At 59.4% G+C, this 23,103-nt stretch overlaps 1 protein-coding gene across 7 annotated transcripts in view; it reads right to left on the minus strand.

Annotated features, from left to right (window-relative positions):
- ZNF516 (zinc finger protein 516) overlaps positions 1–15,548 on the minus strand; it is a 54,622-nt gene extending 39,074 nt beyond the window's left edge. For 2 of the 7 annotated variants that reach the window (XM_045849881.1, XM_045849874.1), the window contains exon 1: positions 15,031–15,124. The gene's annotated coding sequence lies outside the window, so the exon portion shown is untranslated. Of the gene's footprint in view, positions 1–10,900; positions 11,021–11,762; positions 11,827–12,152; positions 12,967–15,030; positions 15,125–15,437 lie in introns of those variants that run through there. The other 5 variants (XM_045849877.1, XM_045849879.1, XM_045849878.1 and 2 more) reach the window with 5 other exon arrangements.
- Between the last annotated feature and the right edge of the window lie 7,555 nt (positions 15,549–23,103).

The following is a 23,103-nucleotide window of genomic DNA, read 5'->3' on the forward strand; positions in this document are numbered from 1 at the left end:
AGCCCCCCAACGGTCGGTCTGCACGCTGGCTGTGACGTGGTCCCTGGGCGAGACGGAGACTGACCTCAGGCCACCATGACGGTCCCTCTGTGCTCTGAAACCTCTGGGCCACGCACGCGCTGCAGCCGGTGAATCCGCCCCATCCAGCCCTCGGGGCGCCCGTCCCGGCAGGCTCTGCCCACCCGGCCCCAGAAGGGGTGGACACGGGCCCCACGCCAGGCCCAGAGCCGCAGGCACGCCCGCAGGTGGTTCCACACACGGAGGCTGTGTCCAACTCCGCTCGTCCCCTCCCCCCACAGCGGGGACAGAGTTACTGCACCTCGGGTGCTGGGTGCCGGGAGCCGTCTCAGAGGCGGGTCTGCTGCGGGGACTCCTAGACGGGGTGGTGGGTCTCCGACCCAGCAGCACCCTCGGTCAGCTCGGTGGGGACTCGGGGGCACATGCACTGCGGGCCGGCCCCGGTCTCCTGCCCCACGCCCCACAGGGCCCCAGGGGCTCCTGGCACCCACTCCCGGGTAGTCAGAGGCACCTTTCCCCGGAACAGCTAGGGTCCGGCCGGGAGAGCTCCCGAGGACCACACCTGCCCCCGGCGTCCTAGTTTAAAAACAGCTGGACTCTCGGAGCGGAGGTTTCTGATGCCCCTCAGCACCTGGCCACCGGTCATGGCAGGGGCTCCCTCACCTCCGCCCCCAGTGGGGGCCGAGGGGCGGGGTGCACAGTCCCAAGGGGGTGGGCTGTGAGTGTGAAATACACGCCGGATTTCAGAGACTTCGTGTAAAAGACAAAAACCCAAGCATCTCAGCAACGACATGCGTGTCGCTCTACAGGACCAGGCGGCGTCCCGGCTCTCACCGGTTAAATGAAACACGCGACACCGCTTCACCCCCTCCTTGGGCCCTTTCTCACGCGGTCGCTGGAGAAACCGCCGCAGCAGCTGCGCCGGAGTTCCCCCAGGCAGCGCGGGCCCCACGGGGCGGCCCACGGCAGCCGGCGCGCGAGCCCGGCCGGCACCCGTTTCTGCAGAGCCCGTGAGCTCTGTGTTCGTGGAGCGGTTGGATCGGCATCAGAAGAACGCTGCTTTCTGACAGGAGAAGTGACGGGAACCCCAAGTCTGGGTCCGCCAGGGCGTGCGTCTATTGGCCAGGTGTCGTCTTCGGCTGGCCTCAGGCTCCCGGCCGCGGCCGGGTCGTGCCAATGCAGAGGTGGGCCCCAAACACTTAGTCTCCGCCCGCCCCCCGGAAGAGTCCTGACCCCTGCCCTGGAGTTTCCAGAGCTTAGTGAGTGGGCCGTCCCTACCCCGACCTGGAGAACAGGGGCGAGGGGCCGGGGGCCAGCGCGGAGCCCAGTCCCTCCTGCTGGATGCAATGGGGACGGTTCCCTGCCTCAAACCCTCGGACCCCTGACACTGGTCTTTCCTGATGGATTGCTCAAGACCTCTGCTTGTCTTCAGAGCACACGGGGCCTTGGACTGGTCCGGTCCCAGCTCTGGGGACGCCACACAGCAGCTCCCAGCTCCTCCTGGGTGGCTCACCGGTGACCCCAGCCACCCAGGAAGGAGGAGGGGGCAGTCAGGGGGACCCTGGTCTTCCGTAAGGTGACACAATGCCCGACGGCTCGACCAAGATGCAAATAAACGCTCCACACCTGAACAAGCACACGGAAGACCTCAAAACCAGGGCGGCTGCCCCCCGAACGGTCCACTCTGGCAATCCCGCTCCGGCACGGTGACTGGGGTGCCAGACCATGTAGGCCCCAGTGTCCCCAAGGGCGGGGGGGGCACCAACAGGACTCCCTCCAACCGGCAGGACGCACATAAACAGGAGAAGGCAGGCAGGCAGGCAGGCGTCCGGCTGCTGTGTGTGTGTGGACGCAAGGAGCTCCGCAGAGAACGGGGGGGCTCCGTCCAGGCGCCAGCTGCTGTCACGCCCAGTGACGGGGCACACGGTCACGGAGACTCAAACAGCTCCCGAAGCCTCGCATTCTGCTCACGTGCCCTTGGTCCTTCGTGTCGGAGCTGCCACCTCTGGAAAGGTCGCGGTGACATCGGACCTAACGCCGTCCCAGGCACCTGTCTGCGGAAAATTATGCACACAAACAGCCAGCGTGGTGTCCACGTAACAGTTTCCTTCTGGCCGAGGCTAAAAACGGCTCTTCCTTCACGGGAGAATCGGCGAGGTTCGCCCTTCTCAGCTCTTCGACGTACGAACGGCCACGTCTCACTCCTGCTTTCGGCGGAGACAGTCAGACGCTGCGCTGTGGTTCAAGTACACAGACCCCAGACAGAGGGGACGTCGTGGTCTGGTCACAAGGCCAGGGCCCCTCTTCGTGGCCGGCCGCCCTTCCTCTTCTGCGTGGTCAGCATGTCTGTTTCGCTGCGTATCTCACGTGTGACCCCAAGGCACCCGCGCCCTTGATGGGATGAGATGGGTGCGCAGAAGCCATGGCCGTGACTCACACGGACATAACGGGATGCCAGCCGCCAGCGCCTGCAGCCTGCGAAGACTCCCAGACACACCGCTGTCCCTTGGGACAACGGCCAGGAGGACTGGCACCCGGCACCGCGACCGGGGCACCTCCTGCCTCACGCTGGTCATCAGAGATTCTGAGAAGTTTCTAGAAAGGCAGCAAACTACCTAGGATATAGTTTGAGGAAAATAATTTTTTAAATTCCATTTACACTAAAAAAAAAATCCTCAGTACTATCTTGTTCAGAAAAAGGAGAGAATACGTTCAAAACTGGGGTCTCAACTTACTGATTCTTCCTCCACAGAGGACAGCTGCAACCTCGACTAGGATGCAGAAGGAGGCGGGTTTCTATGTGGTTCCCGGCCCCGCTCGCGTCCCTGGAGCCAACTGAGGGGATGGGGACCCCCTACACACTGGCCAGGCGGCCAGCGTCCGCAGGGCAGCCGGCCGTCCGGGGTGGCTGCATGTGGCGCGTCTGAACCGCCACGCGAGCGGAGAGAGGGCAACGCACGTTTCCCAGTGACCGGCTGCTCCGGTCTCGGCGGCTGTCCTGCCTGCCTGCACCAAGGATGCCGGTGCGACTCCTGCTCAAGCCCCGGCCTGTCCGGGCCCCGGGGCTGGGCTCTGTCACGTGGAGAGCCGACCCTGCAGACGCCCGGCCCCCCAGCTCTGGTCCCCCCGCCTGGCATGCAGCTCAGGACGGGCCCCCGGGAGAACCGGCCCATGCCCACCACCACCCATCTCCTCCAGTCCCTCTCCCCGGAAGTTTTCGGGGCTCCCTTCCTTCCAGGACTCTCTCCCCCACACTGGTCGTGTTTCCTCTCTGTATTTTCTCTCGAGAAAAGTGATTTCGTGTGGACGTTGCCGTTGGGCTTCTCAAGAACCTGTGTGTCCTGGCCCCAGGCCGAGCAGGAAATCCGTGTGCACGGCTGCGGGGGCCTCCGGAGACTGGGGCCCCTGACACCCGACTCGCGGCTCTGGCCGCTGCTGCCCCTCTGAGCGGGACCCCGTCCAGCTCTCACGCTGACAGACATCCCCGGGGAGAGACGCAAACCCCTGGCCAACACCTCTTCTCTCCGGAGCTCCAGCCCAGCGTCAGAAGCGGAACAGGTGTGGGGACGGCGCGCTGCCCCCCGCCCAGTCCCCGGTCGCCAGCCGGGCCTGCCCTGGGCGGCCGACTGCGCTGGGCGAGCTGGGCACCCAGGGGGCCTGTTCCCACCCGATGCCGTGCGGTCAGCCCGACGGGCGCAAACCGGGAGTCCAGAAACCCGGCCTGCAGCCCGGCCCCCGCCCTCCCCCGGGCCCGGTCTCTGGGTCCTTCTGTGCTTTACTCCCCTCGAACATCAGGCCTCGCCCAGGAAGATCGCTCCGCTCCCCGCTGTTGCAACACATGGACAACTCCCAACAGGGACCTCCCGGAACAGGCGCAGACAGGACGCCCCACAGACAGTCAGACACCCGTGCACAGTCACACTGCAGGGTGGACCCCCCACCCCTACCGGAGGGGAACCCTCGCCGTGCAGGAAGAGCCCCAGGAACGAGGGTCCGGCGGGGGCGGTGGAGGAAACCACGCCCCCATCCGCTGCCTCAGGGTCCGGCGCGTGCGGTCCAAGGCGGCCCGGACGGCACCCAGGTGCAGTGGGTGGACCCACTGTGCGGACCGCCCGAGAGGCCCACCCCACGGCTCCTGCTCCCTTCCCAGCACTCACGGATCGTCCCCACGGGCACGGGAGACCTCGGACTCCACCTGCAGCGAACTCTCACGCTCACCAGTTCCCGAGGACACTGCAACCTGTGCAGCCATCAGGAAAATGAGCCTTTCCTTCTCAAGTTCAAGTTCTAAGCAGGTCGCCATCGTCTCCCATCAACCTAGAAAATAGCTGATAAGCAATCTTCTTGTAAAACCATGAACAGACTCTGCTTTTCTGTCACCCAGGTAATTGACGGAGGGCAAGTTTAATCCTACTTCTAACCCCACGCCCCCACAGAATGGTCCCCGCGCTCACCCGGCTGTGGCAAGCACCTTTAAATTCTCCATTCATGCCCTGGCTGGCGTAGCTCAGTGGATTGAGCACGGGCTGCGAGCCAAAGTGTCGCAGGTTCGATTCCCAGCCAGGGCACATGCCAGGGTTGCAGGCCATGACCCCCAGCAACCGCACACTGATATTTCTCTCTCTCTCTCTCTCTGTCTCTCCCTCCCTTCCCTCTCTAAAAATAAATTTAAAAAAAAATTCTCCATTCACTCGCTAACAGTCACACTCTCCAAGCTGGCTTCAGACCCGAGACCCTCTTCCTTGCGTCTTATTTTAAAAAGTCAAAGGCCGTTTTTGAAACGAGGTGGCTGCGTGAGCGCCGGGGCTGCGCTGCGCCCCACCATCTCGAGACCCTCCACGGTGCCCGGCGTTACCAAGGGGCACGTCATCGTCATTATGCTAATGGTCACACCAGAGACAGGAACAGCTTTGGCGGGACGAGGCTCAGTCTGAGGGGATGTGATTATCCGTGTGCATGATGATATTTTCTCAAATGGCATAAAAGTGTCCTCTCCAAGCCGCGGATAATGTCAACATAAATTATGCATTAGCCTGAGCGCGCCCCTGCCCACAGCGGCCACTCCCCGAGCAGGGCCGGCAGGCCCACCCCCGTGCGCGGCGGCCCCGCTGCGGGTGCACACAGGGTGCACACAGCCACGGGGACAAGCGCGTCCACTTCCTCCCCCGAGACAGGAAAAACAGTGTCACGGACGCCGACGAGACGGGTTCCACCAGGGACAGGGGCCTACGCGGGATGCTAAAAACGGAGGCGGATCTTCCGAGATTCGGGGCATCCGTCCATTCCGAGACGTGGCCTGCAGGATCCCCCTTGTGAACTCCACGCAAGTCCACCCACACACGTGAGAACATGTGCAGCCTCAGGTGGGGACGCCACAGAGCTGCCTCCAGGGGATTCCAGCACCCGCCATAACCGCTCCCGCTACGGAGGAGGGGCGTGGTCACAGACCGGTCACGGGGACGCGGGGACACGGCGCAGGGAGCGTTGGCGGAGGTGAGGAGGCGCCTGTGCGCGGTGCTGGGGGCGTGAGATGCAGCGGGATGAGCACCTGGAGAGTTCTTCTGGGCCGGCCGAAAACCCCACTTAGTTTTTTTCCCATAAAATACAAGATGCATTTTCCCTTTCCACCAGTAACTTTATTGCTTTGGGCACTGTGAGTACGGCGGCTGTCTCTCCCATAGTAGAACGCTGACTGCTCTCAGCTCCTCACGTCATGGCTCGACTTGACCGCTGTCAGCTTCGGCCGGTCCACCCGACCCTGGGGCATCGTCCGGCGAGAGATCCCCAGCACGAAACCTCACACACCACCTGACACGTCTGACCCGTCCCAGCCCCTTCTGCATGTGCTGCGCAAACCTTCTTTTGCATTTCAGTTACTTCCCTGAAATAATAAAGCATGCTATGCCAAAATGTTGCCTATCTTCTTCCATCTTCAATATTAAAATGGCTACACAAAAACTCACCGATTTTGATACAATTTTTTTAATGCACGCTGATAAGACAGCTGTCACAATACAATCTAAGAAAATTGTTTCGAATGAAGTTAAAAGACGACTAAGCGCCAGTAGAGTCATCTTTCAGACTAGGCTGTACACCTGAAGCTAATATAATACTGCGTGTTATCTTTCATTGAAAAATAAAAAAACTATTTAAAGAAGTGAAAGTAAAAAACGATGAAATAGGATCTGTTCACCCATCCATCCACCCATCCATCCATCCAAAAAAAGATAATAAAGAAATAAAAGGCACATCGTTCAGGGGAACCCACTTTCAGCTCTCAGCACCAGCCCCGCCCCAGCCTGTCCACAAGCGGCAGGTTCACCCGCCCGCGTGGGCCCTGTGCTCTCCTGAGTCAACCCCATCCGTCCACACGTGAACCCACACGACTTCCGGCCGAAGTTACTGCAGGAACAACAACGGGGACCTCGGCTCCCCGCCTGACCCACCGGCGGCACGGCAAGCTGCTCGAGCCTGGAACGGCCTCTCACACGGCTCCCGACGCGCCCAGCACCGTGCGAAATTTCAGAGAAGGTTCTGGAGCGCGGACATGAATCAGGGCGCGTGCGGCGCCGAGGCGGCCGGAGCAGCACAGGTTAAACAGAGCCAGATGGCCAAGGCAGGCACATGTGGCCCTCTCCCGAAACAAAGGAAAACATTCCTAAACAAACCCGTTCCTTTCACGTGGGAACAGCCGAAGGGGAAGGGGTTTGTCGAGGTTTACTCAATAACGCTGAAAATAAAATATTTTTTTTTTAAATTCTCAGCCATTAAGAAAAAACTGCAGAGTGTTAACACAGAACCTCGATTTTGAAGTCTCCCTTTCACGGTCCCCGAGCGCCAACACCGCGCGTCGCCTGGGCGCACGCGCCCCTCGGCGAGCACGGGGACGGGAGGCCGGCTGCCTCCCAGGGTTGAGCTGACGTCAGCCACTCCCTGGGGTGCCCGTCTACCTGCTTCTGCCAGAGTGAGACGCCAGATGAACGCCAACTTGAGGAGGAAGCACGTTCGCTTTTCTCCCTGTTCCCACCGCTCCTCGGAGGAGCTGTCTGCACCCCACCAGGACTCGGGAGGGCGGAGAAGAAGAAGAAGAAGGCAGGTTGCCGTCCGTCGTTCACGGGGAAATCAACACGAGAATGAGTAAACAACAACGCAAGAAGAAACTGTTTTGCGCACACACACACACACACACACAGCAGTAAACGCACTTTTGCCTCACCCTGTACACTACCTTTCTCTTGAAGTGAGTTTGAGAACTTAACCGGATTAAATTACTGACCAGCACAACCAGACCCGAACCAGAAAGAAAATCGACCTGAAGGAAGGCAACATCTGAGTAAACAGCACAAATGGGCCTGCACCTGGTGCAGTTGCATTTTAAACGATTTGTTTTTGCGGCCCCATTTACTGGACAGACATTTACATGCTCACGAGCTAGCAACAGTTGCATTTCTAACTGCTCCTGCTTTGTCCTTTCCTGTGCCACTGGAAGCCAAGCCCAGGAGCCCCATCTTCTCGGGGAAAGTACTTTCAAGGAAAGTCACACGCCACTTAAGGGGTATCACCCTCCTTCCAACGCACGCCGCTGGAAAACATCTCCTCTGGACACGAATCTGACAGCCGGGCGAGCTTCGCAAAGAACAGCTTCAGCTGCTGAAATCACGTGCAGCCAGATTCGAGGGACAAAGAACACACACACACACACACACACACGCTCGCGCGCGCGACAGTTACCACCGTGCAATTCCCCAGGCCGCTCAGACGCGCCTGGGGACCTCGGCAGCCAGCAGACCTCAGGCACAAACGGCGCGTTCACAGCGCCCGTGGGTGCCCCTCCTACAGCTCAGCCATGCCCCTGCAGCAGCCCTTTGTTGAGGAAACTTAATTTTAAATAAGGATGCTCTTTAAAGAAGTGGATGAGACGTTTCAAATTCATGAAGTTGTTCCTAGTTGTCTCCCAAGGTTGACATAATGTAAGAAACTCCTCATAACCACTTGATGGGATTCCTTTCCTAAAATGGGGTTGTGACAATCTGCCACCATTCCTGCGTGCTACTGTAAGAGCATTCGGAGAGTCCAGTGACAGAGGACCCGCCCCCAGAACCGCTGCCCTACCTCAGGGGAGACTGGGGATGGGGTGTGACCTCCCCGCACTCAGCCCAGAGGTCACCTCTCCATCAAAGAGAAGTGCCCCCCAACACGCGCTGATTCCCGGGGCCCACAAGGACCAAGGCCAAGGCTTGACTCTGGAAAACGCTGTCCGTCTCAAGGCCCCAAGGCACATTCAAGCCTTTCACCGGCCGCTGCCAGCACGCTGCCGGCCGTGGGGGAGGACGGTTGGGGGTGAGTGGCCGGGGACACCAGGAGGGAGCCGAGGGCCACAGTCACGCGAGTCAGCTTACACCCCACGCAGCGCCAAGCCCAGCGCAGGGAAGGGCTGGGCCGGTGCCCCCTCGACTCCCAGGCAGAGGGCACGCAGCCCGCCGCCGAGGACCGGCATCCACACTCCCGCCTGCCTCCGGCCGTCGACCTGCAGGACACACGTCATCCCCGCCCACCACAGGGCCAGGCTGCAGGACACACCCGCATCCCTGCTGCGCAGTCCACTTGAAAAATGCAAACGCACGGGAGGCGGAGCCTCCACCCCCAGAGTGAGGGTCTGGGAGCTAAAGACAGTAAGGCCATTAACTAACCCCTCAGGTTTGGACAGGACTAGTCCTGGGAGTGAAGGTCAAAGCTGCCCTGTGGCAAGCCAGCCCGGGCGGCTCCAGGCGCCCGCCCCGGTGCTCACGGGGCAGCAGGTGGGCCCACACTGGGGGAGGAACCGTCTCCAGGGCAGCCTGAGCCACCGGGCCCCCTGCTGCACCCGCGGGCGCACAGCCATCCCCGGACTACGTTCAGTAAGACGAGGGTTCGTCAGATGCCCCCCACGGCCTCCAGGACTTCGGACGAGCGGGCGCTGGGGCGGCCCAGAGAGGCATGTTCGAGAGAAGGAAGTGGTTGTGTCAGAGAGCTCTGCCCACACGCACTAACACATGTCGTCAGTCACACAGCATGTACGACATCTGCTCTTAAACTAGGAACGTGGCTCCTACACCCCAGTGTTTACAGTGCGGCAGCCATCGGACACGCCTGACGCTCCCCTGCCTTCCCCCATCAGCCGGGGACCACGGCCCCTTAAATCCACGCCCTCACCTAGGGTCCACGTCTCCCGCTAAACCGGCCATCCAACGCCAGTGAGGACGTGCGTCACTCGTCCCCTCCACCTGTGACACAGAAGCCGGGTTCGCTCAGAAGTCGAGTTCCACGATGAGCAAAACGCCATGTTTCGTGATGTAATTAACAGGCGCCCTGTTCTCCCACGAACAGGGAGGGAGGGCCGAGCCGGAGCCCGGCCTCGGACACGCAGAAGGGGCACGTCACACCGGGAGAGCACTCGGGTCCCCGCAGGCGCCTGCGCGCTGGGCGCCAGCAGCTCCCCTCTCAGTTTCCCGAGTCCCCGGCATTAAGGTGTAATGCCCTTGAAACGCAACACGGAGCCTCCCGCCGGCCAGCCGGCCGGCCACTCCCTCAAGACTCCAGAGAGGTTCCTTCTGGTGAATTATGAATAAGAGCAATGCAGTCCCTGAGAGCGAATAAACAGAAATCCACGACGACCCCCCTGAACTGAGTGCTGGCTTTTCGAGAGCCATCCCGGGCTACACTCTACCGAAAGGTCTCCAGGTCACATTATCATTTGTCCCTGGCGGGTGAGACTGAAAGCGAGCCGTCTGGGAGAGCGGCCCTGGTTTGGCAGCACCCTTTCACGAAGCCGACTGTCCCTGGTCGGCCACTCGCAACAATCCAATGCTTCCCTACCCCAGCCTCCAGCACCCCCCAGCAGGGACGAGGTAAACAGCGGTGGAGTTTAATCTGTGGAAGCGGGCACCATGGGCTTTGCGCCCTGACCTCTTTCCACAGCCACCGCTCCCTCCCGAGGCTGCAGGCCGGTTTCTGGGACAACATCCTGTGAAGTGAGAATCCTGGGCCTTCGGGCTGATTAGGCTCTGAATGGCGCAGGCCACTTGAAAGGTTGTTTACAAATACACGGGATTAACTCTGGTCCTGGACAGTATTCCCAGGTCAGCAGTTACACCCCAAAGCCACAGTGTTGGAGCCGGTCTGTTCACAACAGCCAGCCTCTGGGGGAGAGAGACTCTGAAGGGAAAAAAAAAAAAAACACAAAAACTCCTGTCTTCCCTTTGTTGAACGCGGTCCCTAACAACTCTGCACGGAGCTGCCTCGTTTCATTTCGGGGGGGCATTCCCAGGCCTCTTGGTTAGCTGTATCACACACACATCCCCTGGGATTATTATTTGTTTGTTTGGAACGTTAACATGCCCTGAATGTTTCAGGACGTTCAAATCAGCAAGTCCACAAAAGCGAACTCCTACAAACGGGCGAGGAAAAATATTACACGCGCTGTTTGTACCTGAGCACACTCGAACTGTAATTCCATTACCGAAATACCTGAGCCGCGGCCCTGAGAGCTGGGTTTCTCAGGGACCCATTCAAGATGGCACGGCCGGCTCTGCGGTGAAACCCAAGACATCCTGCCTGCAACCCAACCCTCGGCCTCCGCACCCCCCAGCACCGCTCAGCCTGCCCCAATTTCACCGAGAGGGGAGGGAGAACCGTCCATTCACACGCCGCAGTGGCATGTGGCATGTTTAGTCCTGGCCGGTCTGTGTAAATATAAATAAGGCAGCGATCTTGACGCCACAACCGAAGAACGCAAGAGAGAATGAAGGAAGAACAAACAAATGACAACGTGAGCGGCTTCCTCGGCAGGAGAAAGTAGCCTATGAAACAGCACGCATGCCTCCTTCCTTAAAGTAGCTCTTACATTCCTCAACCAGAATACTCCCAGCGTACTCCTAGGCCCGCCTGGAACAGCGTCCGGAGAGAATCCTGCGGGAGGTCCGCCATCCCTGCCTCCGCGCCGGTCGGTTCTCTAAGGGTGTTTATCTATCACCCGGCCCAGCGGGGAGGTGCGTCCATTTTTAAGTCGCTTTTTAATCAGGATCGGAGACGTAATGGCAGGTTCACAAGGGAACTAATGTTCACTAAGACCACCGTCTAAAGTTCCTTTTGTGACTCGCCGGTAGGTCAGCGCGGTGCGCGGCCCAGGGTCCCGCAGCCCTGCCCTTTGTTACGCACGCAGTGGACCCCGCTGGCAGGCCCGGCCCACGCCCACGGGCACCTCTGGGCTTCCGAGGCGGCCCCCCAGTCCACCCGGCTCCTCCCGCCGAGCCAGGGCAGGTCGCCCAGCAGAAAACACACCCACACGCCGTAGCCCCTCCTCGGGCGCCCCGGCCAGTGCGCCCCAATCCGCGCGGAACCCCCGGCGCAGCACCGAATCAGGTGTGAACAGTTACGTAATCGCTCTGGGGGCCACGCCTTTCCCACCGCCCCACCTCCGCCAGAACAAAGTGAAGTTTAAAATAGAAACCAATTACCTGGCCTCCGCGGCGCCTGGGCCTCCGGAGCGCGGTCCCTGCCACCACGCAGACCCCGGGGCCCGGCGCAGACCCCCGCCCCCCGACGGACCCCGGGCCAGGCCAGGCCCCCACTCCCCCGCCCCACTCAGAGCCCCCCAGCCCCGGCCAGGCCCCCACGCCCCGGCCGCCCCACCCCCTTACTCCCGCCCCCACCCCTCCCCCCAGCCCGCTCCCACCCCAGCGTGTCCCCCTCGGGCCCGCACAGACCCCCGCCTTTGTTACGGTGCGAAGTTGGGCCGTGGGTCCCGGTCTCTTTCACTTCTAGGGTTACAGTGCAGGCGTGTGACGTCCGCTCCACATGACGGGGGCGGGGGGCGGGCGCCGGGGGGCGGGGGCGCGGGCCGGGCCCTCCCCCACCTCGCTCCCAGCCGCCCCGCCCACGGCCCGCCCCCAGGAAGCCCAGCAACAAGCGGCCGCCGCCCCCGCCCCCGGGGCGGGCAGGTAAGTGCCCCCCGCCCCGGCCCCGCCCCCAGCCCGCCCCCGGCTGCCCCGGGGCGCCCCAGGCCCCGCGCCCAAACGCCGTGAGATTCAGAAACAGGAATGATTTGATCCAGCGACACCTCCCCCCGCTGCCCATTCCTCAGCCGGCGAGCTCACTGGGAGGGCGGGAGGCAGAATCGGATCCAACTCCGCCTCGGGGGGCGGAAATGGCCCGAATTGAAGGCACCGGGCTGGACCTCGCTGGATAACGGAGTTAGGTTCTTGCAGGGGGAGGACGAAGATCGCCTGGGGTCGTCCACGGGCCCTCGAGATAACCTCGGTCCGGCCCCGCCGCCGCCGCCGCGCGGGTCCCTCCCGAGGTCTCCCAGCAGGGGTCTCCAGGGAGGGAGAGGGCACACGGGGGTCCTTAACCCGTGCACTGCAGCTTCGCCATCCGTCCCGCAGTGAGGCAGCCGGGCAACAGCGACAGTGACCCAGAGATGCTACAGGGCCAGGTCTGGTCCACACGTTTCCACCACACACACCACTCCCAACGTTCCCAGGGAGGCTGGTGCCAAATCAAGCCAGCACGCAGCGCGGGGCGGCCCGGGCGCTCTCCGCCCGTGAATGTGCCCATTGTGCGGGCGACGCGACCCGCGTTCCACGCTCTTAAGTCAGTGGGCCGCATAACTTTCACTGACCATGAGCCGGTCACGTTGTAGTGGGACTAAGTATCAACTTCCAGGGACAACATAAAATTTGAAGTCGGAAAGTACACGCTGTCTTCACTTTGTACGGAGTTAACACCAGTTCCAACAATTCTCGTTCTCTGTTCTCTGTGCGTTCTGGGCCCGGCAAGTGGGCTCCTCCACCCGGACCCCGAGCGCGCCGGGGAGCGCCTGCCGCGTGGGAACGAGACGGAAGGAACCAATTCCCCAGCTGTTGAAAAGCATAATCACATTACTCCTCTTTTCTTCCCCTTCTGCAGGTCTGCACTTGAATTCGAAAGCGCCTCTTGCGTCCATTCTGTATAGTAGGACACGGAGGAGGCAGGGTCTCCATTTGGACTGCTGCGCGCCCATCTAGCTTCACAGACTCGGATAAACGCGTGTCCACGTCTACATGTAGCACACAGCTGTGCAGATCAGGAGCCTGCGGATGCGCGGGGCTGGTGGGACTTAACTGTGCAGACACATGGGCGCATGCACGCGCGCGCGCGCGCGCGCGCACTCTCACACCCCAAATTACCTCCGGGATGGAGAGTCGCTACGGATTGGCCGGCAGAGCCGTCACTCTCACTCAAGGGGCAGGGAAACTTTGCAAGGCTGTTTCCTTCTCCCCCACCACCCGCCCCCACTAGTTCATTAAATGGTAAAAGAACATCTGAAAGTTAGCCATCTGCGCGGAGAGCTTTCCTTCTTTAACCGGGGGGGCGGGGTAAGGGAGGGGTCAAATAATATCCATTTAAGTATATTTTGTACTCCCCGTAGTGGATGGAAAGGAAAATCAGCAATCCCAGGAGGGGACGGAGAGAGAGCCCAGGATAAGGGGAAGAGGGTCTTCTGAAGGGTAGACACGGGGTGATGAGTCCTTTTCAACACCCGAAAGGAACTTGGACCTTCCATTTACTTTGAAATTAAAAAATGTTTTTTCACAGGTCAGATTTAAAAAAAAAATACTCCAGTCCTAATTTATGAACTCATTATTTTAATTTTATTTAAGCATGCGCCGGTAGCAATCATGTTTCCTTAAGAACTGACCTATTTTTGGCTGGAGATAAACGATCGTGTTAACAGATGTTAATCTTGTAATCTGTTTTTCCTGTAAGCACTTTACAAACCCGGGTTTCAGACCTTAAAAATATCTTTTCCAAAAAGACCTGACGTCACAATTCACTCCCTGAAAAATGATTCCCCCTTCTCCCGGGTGTGTGTGTGTGTGTGTGTGTGTGTGGTGTTTTTTTGGTGTGGGGTTTTTTTTTTTTTTTGCCTCTGCAATGATTTCAAAGACATTAAATCTTTTTCACTTTATAAACACCGATTTGTTCTGCCTCAACTCCCACAGGCTTTTATTTGCATTTCAAATTCCACAGGTTACACCAGTCGCCTTTTCAAAAAATGTAAACCAACAATGAAGCAGCAAATGGCTTTTTGTGCATCTGGATTAAATAAGGCACAGAATGAATACACTTTGAAAGGGGGCCGAGCAAGCTGATCTTTGCACACCCGGAGACCGAGTAGTCCTTTATCGACAAGCCCGGCGGAATGAGGAACAGACAGACGTACAAACAGAAGCTCCCGGCCTGCTGCGGGGTGCTTATTAAGGCTGATAATAAATGGGGCTGACTTACAGACCCACATTTTCGGGTGAAAGGCTGGGTCTCTCTGGTCCCTAACCGCAGGGTCCACTGACTTCCCAGCCCACCCGAGCTGATTATCACCGCCCCAACCTTGCTCCATAAACTGCGGTTTTAAATACTCCACTTGCTGGCTTTTAGTGAACTTATCCATACAAGTTTCTTTAAACTTGGCGAGGCGGTTTAATCTAAACACCCATCATAACTATGCAGTATGTTAGTTATCCCTGGAAATGGCAGACAAGGCGCTTTTCCAACCCCCGCCCCCCCCCAAACACACAGCCCAAGCATTCTTTTCTTGTATATATACCCGGATATATACAGAGATCAATACCTCCCCCATCCCTACCCCCCACCACAGCCCCTGCCCCAGCCTGGCTGGGTGCGCCTCTGAGAAGTCCCTGCCACCCGAACCCCCTCTCCCCACCAACGTCCGAGTCATTGGACCCTCGCCGCCACCCCACCCCCGCCACTGCCCTAACTTCCTTTCCAGGACCTCACTTCTTTAATGTTAGGGTCACTTTTAGGCTCCAAGCTGAGGGGCAGGCAAGCAAAGGAGGGGGGAGGACAAACAACCCCCCCCCGTCCCACGCAAACGCGTCCCCGAGGCAGCAGCGCTCGGTGCCCACCGCATCGATCCCGTCAGCCAAACCCTTAATAACCGAAGCGGCTCTCCAGGCCCGCAGCCCCATCACTCACCTTCATTAGCCAGAGCGTTTTACTTTAAAGTAAGGCAATTTGCTCTTTGTCTCCTAATGGATGGAGAGCGCATCCGAGCTCCCCTCCTCCCGCGTCGCCTTTGACGAAGTGTACAAAGCCAGAGGCTCTTCCGTGCTCCCACCCCGGCCCCCACCCCGCCCCTCCACTGCGGTAAAAACCACCTCCCGGTGCTCGCCTCGCCGCCCGAAGTTGCATCTTCCCTCTCCTGGAATTGCGGAGCCCGGCAACTACCAGCAGGAAAAGCCCAGCCGCCCTCCCCGCGCCCGGGAGCCCCTCCCCGGCGCCCCCAACCCGCGGCGCACACCGCAGTCCCCGGCGCGTCCAGGCCCGGGCCCCGCGCCCCCCGCCCTCCGCGGGCCCGCGGCGCCCCCCACCGCGGCCCCTACCTTAGCGGGGAGGCGGCGGCGGGGGGAGGAGGATGCGCACGCCCCGCGCCTCTGAAGGTGAAGCCGAGCGCCCGAGGCGCGGAGCCGAGCGCTGCACTAGACCGACCGCGCCAGCTGCGCCCGGGCGCGGGGGACGCGCGAGGGCGCGCGGGCCCCGCCACGCGCCCGGCCCCCTCCACGCGCCTCCCGTGCGCGCCTCGGACGCTCCCGCCTCGCGGGGACCCCGGCGCCGGCCGGGCTCTGGGGGCTGCGCTGCGCAGGGCGGGGGCCTGGCCACCGCGGCCCGGAGCAGGCCCGAGGCTTCCCCCAGCCCCAGAATGGTCTGCCCTGTAGGAAACGCACACTCTCCACTATTGTCTCATCAGCACAAAGTTCTGCCACACTGCGGGGAAAGTCTGGAGGCTCGCGATGACTCAGGCGCAGCTCATTCTTCTCCTAACAGCCCTGAATCACGATCCCAGCGGCTCGTTGTCGCCCCTTCCTCCCAAGGACTCCGCCGCCGCAGCCCCACTTAGGGGGAGCTGTTTACGCGCGCACACACGGATCCGCACTCACGCACGCATCCATACGTGCAGACGTGGTGTCGGGGATGCATCTCAGCCGACTTGGGCACCTGAGCACTGAGCCTCGAGTCCAGAGCGTTTTGTGGGGCTCCTGGTGGTCCCGAGCGCGTGTGCGTTACAAATGGCCTGGGAGGGGGTGCGTTTACTCAACTTCCTGGAAATGTGTTTTAGGGTATTCAGACGCGGAGTATCAATGCATGAAGTGCTGAACCGAGATCAAAGAGTCCCTCTGGAAAGACTGAGGACACGGATTCTGCTGCACGGCAATTTTTAGTGACTTGGTTTTATGTTTATCTTTGAAAAGTTCAACTCTAATTTTTCTGTTTTTCAAACTCCGTTTCTTCACCCCAGCTACTCCTCGTGGGCAGTACTTAGTTGCAATAAGTTGAGCCTGGGAACAAAAATCCCAATTTGACTCCCCAAACCATTATTGGTGCGGGGGCGGGGGGCGGCGAGGACGGGGGAGGGCGAGCGGAGCGCCCCTCCTAGGCGCGCGGCCGTGAGCTGCGGCCCGGGGAGGGAGGCGTCCTCTCCCGTCGCTCCTGGCCATATTGTTCCCTCCTCGTGATAACTCCGCAGCGGAGATGGATTCCGTCCAAGGCACCGACGTCGCGGTGCCCTGGCAGCCGTGCTGCGGTCCAGGAGGTACCTTCCGCGGTGGCATTTCTGCGTCCCTAAAGTTCGCTACCACTCGCGGGCTGCAGCTCGGGGCCTCTCCAACTTAGGGCATTTACAACAGAAACTACTACAGACAGCTCGCTGGGAGGGAGGAGCTTGTGCCTGCAAAGCCGGACTCAGACACAGGGGCCATTCTGCGTGTGAGCTGGGTGCGCGCGCGCGTGCCCGCGTGCGATGTGTGTGTTTCCATGGCGGGGGGGGGGGGGGGCGGGGCGAGCAAGAGGGCGGAGAACCTAGGAGAGAAGGACCCCGAATCCTAACGTGGAAGGCGCCGGGGGTCAGAGGTCCGCACTGGTCTGGAGCGCAGGCGTGGTGAGGGCGGGTACAGCTGTTGCCGGTTCCAGCGTGACCGCCTCAGCTGGATGTACCCTTGAACAACCGGATTCACAGAAAAGTATCTGAGGGCCCGCAATCATTACAGAACACGGTACAAATACACAAATAACAGTCTCCTCCAACTCACCGGACGACGAGAATCGGAATGGCATATACAGATCCGGATATATTATCACGTATATGGCATCGCCCACAAAGAGATTCAAATTTGAATACTCGACATTTTAATAGTTTTCCTCGATTTTCGGGTGGATTTGAGTTGATGGTAAAAAATCCACACTCATCTGTGTCCTTGGGCCTATTAAAAACGACAGTACTGCACTAACAACTTCCATGTGTTGAGAACTGACAAGTTAGATCAACAAAGAGTGGGAGCGGCCTCCACACTCCCCTGCACGAAGTGGCGGTCGCCCTGACCTGTCTCCTTTCCCGGGTCTGCTGCCCCCCCACGCGGGATTTCACTCGGGGCTGAGGCTGTTCTTCCGTGAGATCCGGCTTTTGAGAGATGTTCTTTCTTCCGGGCTTCTCTACCACATACACAGAATCTGAGAAGGTAATCTGAGAGACCGGCAAGAGTTGCGTTCTGGAACGGAGCAGCTGCAGGGCCGGCCGATTTTGTTACCGGGGAGAGCGCCTTTGGCGGCCGGCGAAGGTGCCTGAGGCCCCTTGGACGCAAAGCCGGTGACCCTTCCCTCCTTGGCACACCCCCCTGCGACTCGTGCCAGGGGGACTCGGTACAAACACAAAGTGTGTCATGAGAGTCCCCACACGATTTCTGTAACATGTCGGACACTGTTTAGTGTGTTCAAACGTTCCCAGCAGCCATTCGAGGTTAAGGATCATGTCTGTACAAAGGACAGATGACTGAAAACCCCGGCGGTCTTCCTGTTTGGAAATGTTCAGGTAAATGACAATATTCGGGTGGAGGAAAGTCAGCAATATGGACGGATGGATGGGTGAATGCAGACTTGGCTACTCATCAAGTTCTGATTTTGCGATGAATCTGCTCCACCAGACAGATGGAGAGGAAAACGCTTATTATCCCTTGCTGTTGTCCAGTGGCTTCTGTGTTCAGGCTTGGGGCCTCGGCTGCTCAAGCTACGGGAAATGGTCCTGCAGTGACACGGGGTTCGGTGGCTTGTCAGTGTGGCAGGACTGGTGGCCGTTTAGAGGAGAAGGTTTCTTGACGAGTTCCATTAAAAACTAGAAAACAGAAAAAAAAAAAAAAAAAGAATCTCCCCACCCTCCATCCAAAAAAAAGGCCTGTCCTATCTGGAAGCTGGAAATGAAACTCTCTGAACTGTAGTATGAAACCCAAGACGAAATAAAGCATATTTATTAAATATGCATGCTCAAAAATTTAAGTGCACTACTTATTAGTAAATATTTAATGCTAATTCTTTCTCCAGATGAGTTTACTAGGATTTTCCAAATTGTATCTGAGGAAGGAGAATGACATTCTGCACCTAGGTCGAGGAGGAACCTTCAGCTCTCTGAGGTGACTTAAATTTGCAGATTCCAGAGTGGATCGGAGGCGAATTTGGTTTAAACACTCAAGCCGTCTGCCCAGGTGCAGAGTCTGGGGGGAGCAGGCCAGCCGCCCACCGCCGCCCACTGTTTGGAGCAGTGGCCATGCCGCCGGTGCGTCATCCGCAGCGGTTTCAAAATCGTCACCCAGTCCTCACCTGCCGCCCTCCTCTGAAATCGCCCCTTTCACAGGACTCGGAAACCCAGAGGCTGCGCCGCATTGAGGTGATGGAGGAGCGGACCTCTGAGTGCGCCTGTGGGTGACTCAGCATCGGGAAGTCCCTTGGGAAGTTGGGAGGCGAGGCTGGGATGCTGTTCCGAGTGGGCCTCCGCCCAGCAGCTCCGAGGCTGCTTGAATTCCCACTTCAGGAACAGGAGGTCCTTAATCTCCGTGTCAGAAACTGTCTGTCTCTTAAATTCTGATTTTGCCCTGGCTGGCGTAGCTCAGTGGATTGAGCACAGGCTGTGAACCAAAGCATTGCAAGTTCCATTCCCAGGCAGGGCACAGGCCTGGGTTGCAGGCCACGGCCCCCAGCAACCGCACATGGATGTTTCTCTCTCTCTTTCTCCCTCCCTTCCCTCTCTAAAAAATAAATAAATCTTTACAAAAAATTCTGATTCTGCTGAAGGTGATGAGCACGCCAGTCATGAAACAGGTAATACGCATTTCCCTATAAGCACGCACACAAGCGAACCCCAGTGGGACCCACGCTCAGGCCTTCCCGTGTTGCTGCAAGGGTCGCCCCGCACCCGGCCGCGTTCTCCCGCGCAGGGCAAGTCAGGGTCACGCCGGCCGAGCTCTAGGCGTGCTCAGTCACGGTGGGCACCTGTGCGTTGTTTGAAATGCTTTCATGAACATTTCTTCTCTCTGCGGTGTCTGAGGCTAAAGGTGTTTCAACAGGTAGTTGTACCTGAATTTTCAGACAGCAAAGTGTCTTGTCGAGATCACATGCAAAATGCACCCACGTGTGCAACACAGAGAAGGCACTGCCATGTCTCCTTGTGGCCAAAACCCCACAGCTTTCCCAGGAAACCAGTAGGCTCAGCGTCTGCTCCCTTCTCCCAGGCCGCCCCCACGACGGACCACGGTTCTGTTCTTCCCGCAGCCTGGGTTTTCGTTCCCAGAGGCTGTGCATCTGCTCCAGTCCACAGCGAAGACGGGTGGGGGGGGGGGGAGGGGGCGCAGATCTGCTGCTGCGAGAAGGTGCTGCGGAGACCACAGGGACAGACCCTGTCGTCTCGCCGTTTGCCACGGAGGCGGCAACTCCATCAGCCTTCCCAGCCGGCAGAGGGGCCTCGAACCTGCTCTCAGTCTCAGCCCCAGCCTGAGCCGGAGCCCGAGCCACCGCTGGTGCAGAGTCGCCCAGCCTGCACCCCACAGACGGGGGCGCATTCCGGGAGGCAGAGCGAAGGAGGAGGTCGGAGCGCAGAATTCACTTCTGGAGGAACACACTGGACAAGGAGTTCCGTTTGAAAGGCTCCCCCTGGCAGGGAGGAGGGGGCCTGCTTCCTTTCCCGCCTTTCCTCACGCCCCTACTGTGCGCTGACTGCGTCGTAGCCAGCTGGCGGTGACCCTTAACACCGAACGGCCTGACAGCAGCAAACCACCGACTCTTCCTGCCCCCGGCCTCGCTCTGTCTCGGCAGCCGTGACCAATAGGCAAGTGCAGACGCTGCCCACTCGTCGAAGGGAACAGAAATCCGAATTGGGGAACCAGCGTGAGCTCCTTCCCCGTGCGTGGCCGGGCGCACTCGAAGTGAAACTGCGGGGGGGGGGGGGGCTCAAAGACCTCTGCTGGGGGCACATGTGAACGCCACTCGCTGCCGTTGGAAGAGAAGGACAGTTCGGGTCGAGGCGGCCGACGGTGCTGGAGACGGAGCAGCAGCCAAAGGCACAGCCGGGGCACTGCCGAGTGGTTGTCGTCATCAAGAGTCAAGGCTCCTTGTTGGTGACGGAGACCAGGGACTTCTCTTCAGTGGCTTTTTTTATTGTGGTAGGACACAGGTGACGTAACACTCACTGTGTTAGCCATCGCAAGCGTGCGGTCTGCGGTGTTCAGTGCATTCTCCGTGTTGTAAACCAGCGTCTGCCCGGTCTCCGAAGTCTGTCCGTCTTGTAGAGCCGAAACTCCCACCGTGAAACTCCCTCCCCTCTCCCCCCGCCCCTTCTGTCTTTGTGAACGTGACCGCCCCTGGGGCCTCGTCTCGGGCACCAGGCGGTGTCGGTTCCCTGTGTCTCCTGGTTTCACCCGGCTTGATGTTTTCCAGGTTCATCCCTGCCGCAGCGTGCGTGCGTGTGTGCAACGAGGCTCGATTTGGCCTCGAGGTTACAGGTAATGGGCGCAATTCTTTGCCAAACGAACTGACTAAGGAAGTGACGATAATCTCAACAGAAACAGTCCTGGGGAGTTTTTCTTCTGTTGCCTACGATGCCCTCGTGCTCTGGCCAGAGAGCTCAGCTGGTCTGAGTGTCGTGGGCTCCATCTCAGCTGGGGGCACGTACGGGAATCGGCCAATGAATGCACGGGTACGTGGGACAAAAAATTGATGCTTCTCCCTCTCTCCTCTGCCTTCCTCCCCTCCTCTCTCACCAAAAATCAATCAGTAAAAAAAATAAATGAAGAAATGCGTGCATACAATGAGCTCGTTACCCAGCTGTCCTTGCTTGTGTTTGCCTATTTCAAAAGAAATATTGGAGAAAGGTCCTGGCTGGTGTGGCTCAGTGGACTGAGTGCCAGCCTGAGAACCAAAGGGTCGCTGGTTCGATTCCCAGGCACGGCACATGCCTGGGTTGCCGGCCAGGTCCCTAGTAGGGGGCACTTGAGAGGCAACCACACACTGATATTTCTCTCTTTCTCCTTTCTCCTCTCTCTAAAAATGAATAAAATCTTTTTTTAAAGAAATATGAAGAAAGCCCATGTGTCTCCCAAACAGAGGCCAGGGCAGCCGGACTGCAGAGACCTGTCTGGAAGCTGGGTTTGCATGACATACTCTCTGGCCAGTATTTCCAGAGCTTATTTATGACTTGTAACCAGGCCATTTCCCCCAACAATGGAAAAAGCATCTTTAAAAAATCAGAAAATTAAACAATTAAATCCACAAAAAGGACATGGGAATTGGACATGTGCAGACATGTAGTTCCTTTAAGAGGGGCCCAAGGTGACCCCGAGCTTCTGACCCCAGGAAAAGCCGTGGTTGAGAGAATGCACTTTCTGGGGAGGGACCAGGACACGGGCGCCCTGGGGACTCTCTGCCGGGCTGCGGGCAGGCCTTCCACTTCAGAAGGGGGGCGGAGGGGGCTCATATGTAGGTGTCAAGCTACTGGTCTCCTCCCGAGACCCCCTGTGGGGGGCCACGCATCGCGGCGTGACCAGCGGGAAACGTGGGGAAGCGTGTTAAATTGCCACCACACTCAACAGCACGGAACACCGTTGGACGCCGCACACTAGCGGTCACCGTTTACAGCGCACCAGGACGAACGTTGACCGAATGTAAAGTCCTGATGTTCCGCGTCTGCGCCTCCTTTCTGCGTCCATCGCGCGCCGACAGCTCCAGGCCGGGCCCGGGATGAAGGGCCAATAATGCTTCTTACACGCTTACCCTGTGGGAACCTTCCTAAGGGCCTACACGTTAGGTCGTTTGTCTTCAGGACCAGCCCACGAGGAGGTCCACCACCACCGGGGTTGCGGGTGCCAAGGAGCAGGCGCCGCCCACCCGCCCGCCCGCCTGAGCCCGGGACGGGATGAGAAACCAGGCCCCTCCCCCGCCCCCTTCCCACCCCGTGCAGCCGCAGCCCCTGGGCCGCAGCGCCAGCCCGCGGAGCACCGCGCCTCCGGTGTTTCAGAGGTAATTCTACAGCAGGACCGAGCCCGGTGGGAGTTTTCTCCCGACAGTTCCGCGAGCGTGTCGGGAGGTCTCGCAGCCAGTGCTGGGCCAGTGCCTGCCGTGCGCGCTGAGCACAGCCTCCCACGCCCCCCGCGGGTCACCTCCAGGAGCTCCGCGGTCTTCCGTCCCAGGAAGGGGCTACTCGTGTGTGCGGGAACCCCTACTGCCTGGTGGGTAAAGAATCTCTGCGAGACTCTGTTTGTCCTTGCTCAGAGGGTTTGAACTGGCTTTTGAAAGTGGACCGAACACAAGAGCATTGCACGAGCGGTGGGAGGAGCCGGCCGGGAAGAGTAAGAGGAGGAGCGGACAGTCGTCAGGGCCACGGTGAGCTGGCGCCGCTGCAGCGCCTCGGCCGCCGCCAAGGGGGGAACACTGTCCGCGCAGGCCTGGCGCTGCCTGCGGGACGGGGGGGAGGTGCGTTCTTCCACCGACAGCCGCCGCCTCCAGCCACTGCTCCCGGCGTGGAACTCCTCCTGCCCTTTCTCAAAACGAGCAGACTGCGGGGCGACGGACTGAGTTCCCAGCAACGGTTTTCCCAGACGAAGGGGTTCGGGCAGGGCCCCTCCTTGGGGTTTAGAGGCCAACGATCACCCCACGATCAGTAAGAATGTGCATTACTCACCTTGTCTACCAAGTGGGTAAGAGCTACCGCGAGCAAGAAAAAGGGAAAGGCGAATA

This window comes from Phyllostomus hastatus, unplaced genomic scaffold (assembly GCF_019186645.2).
Source record: "Phyllostomus hastatus isolate PE091 unplaced genomic scaffold, TTU_PhHast_1.1 phas_contig_80, whole genome shotgun sequence".
Classification (NCBI taxonomy): Eukaryota; Metazoa; Chordata; class Mammalia; order Chiroptera; family Phyllostomidae; genus Phyllostomus; species Phyllostomus hastatus.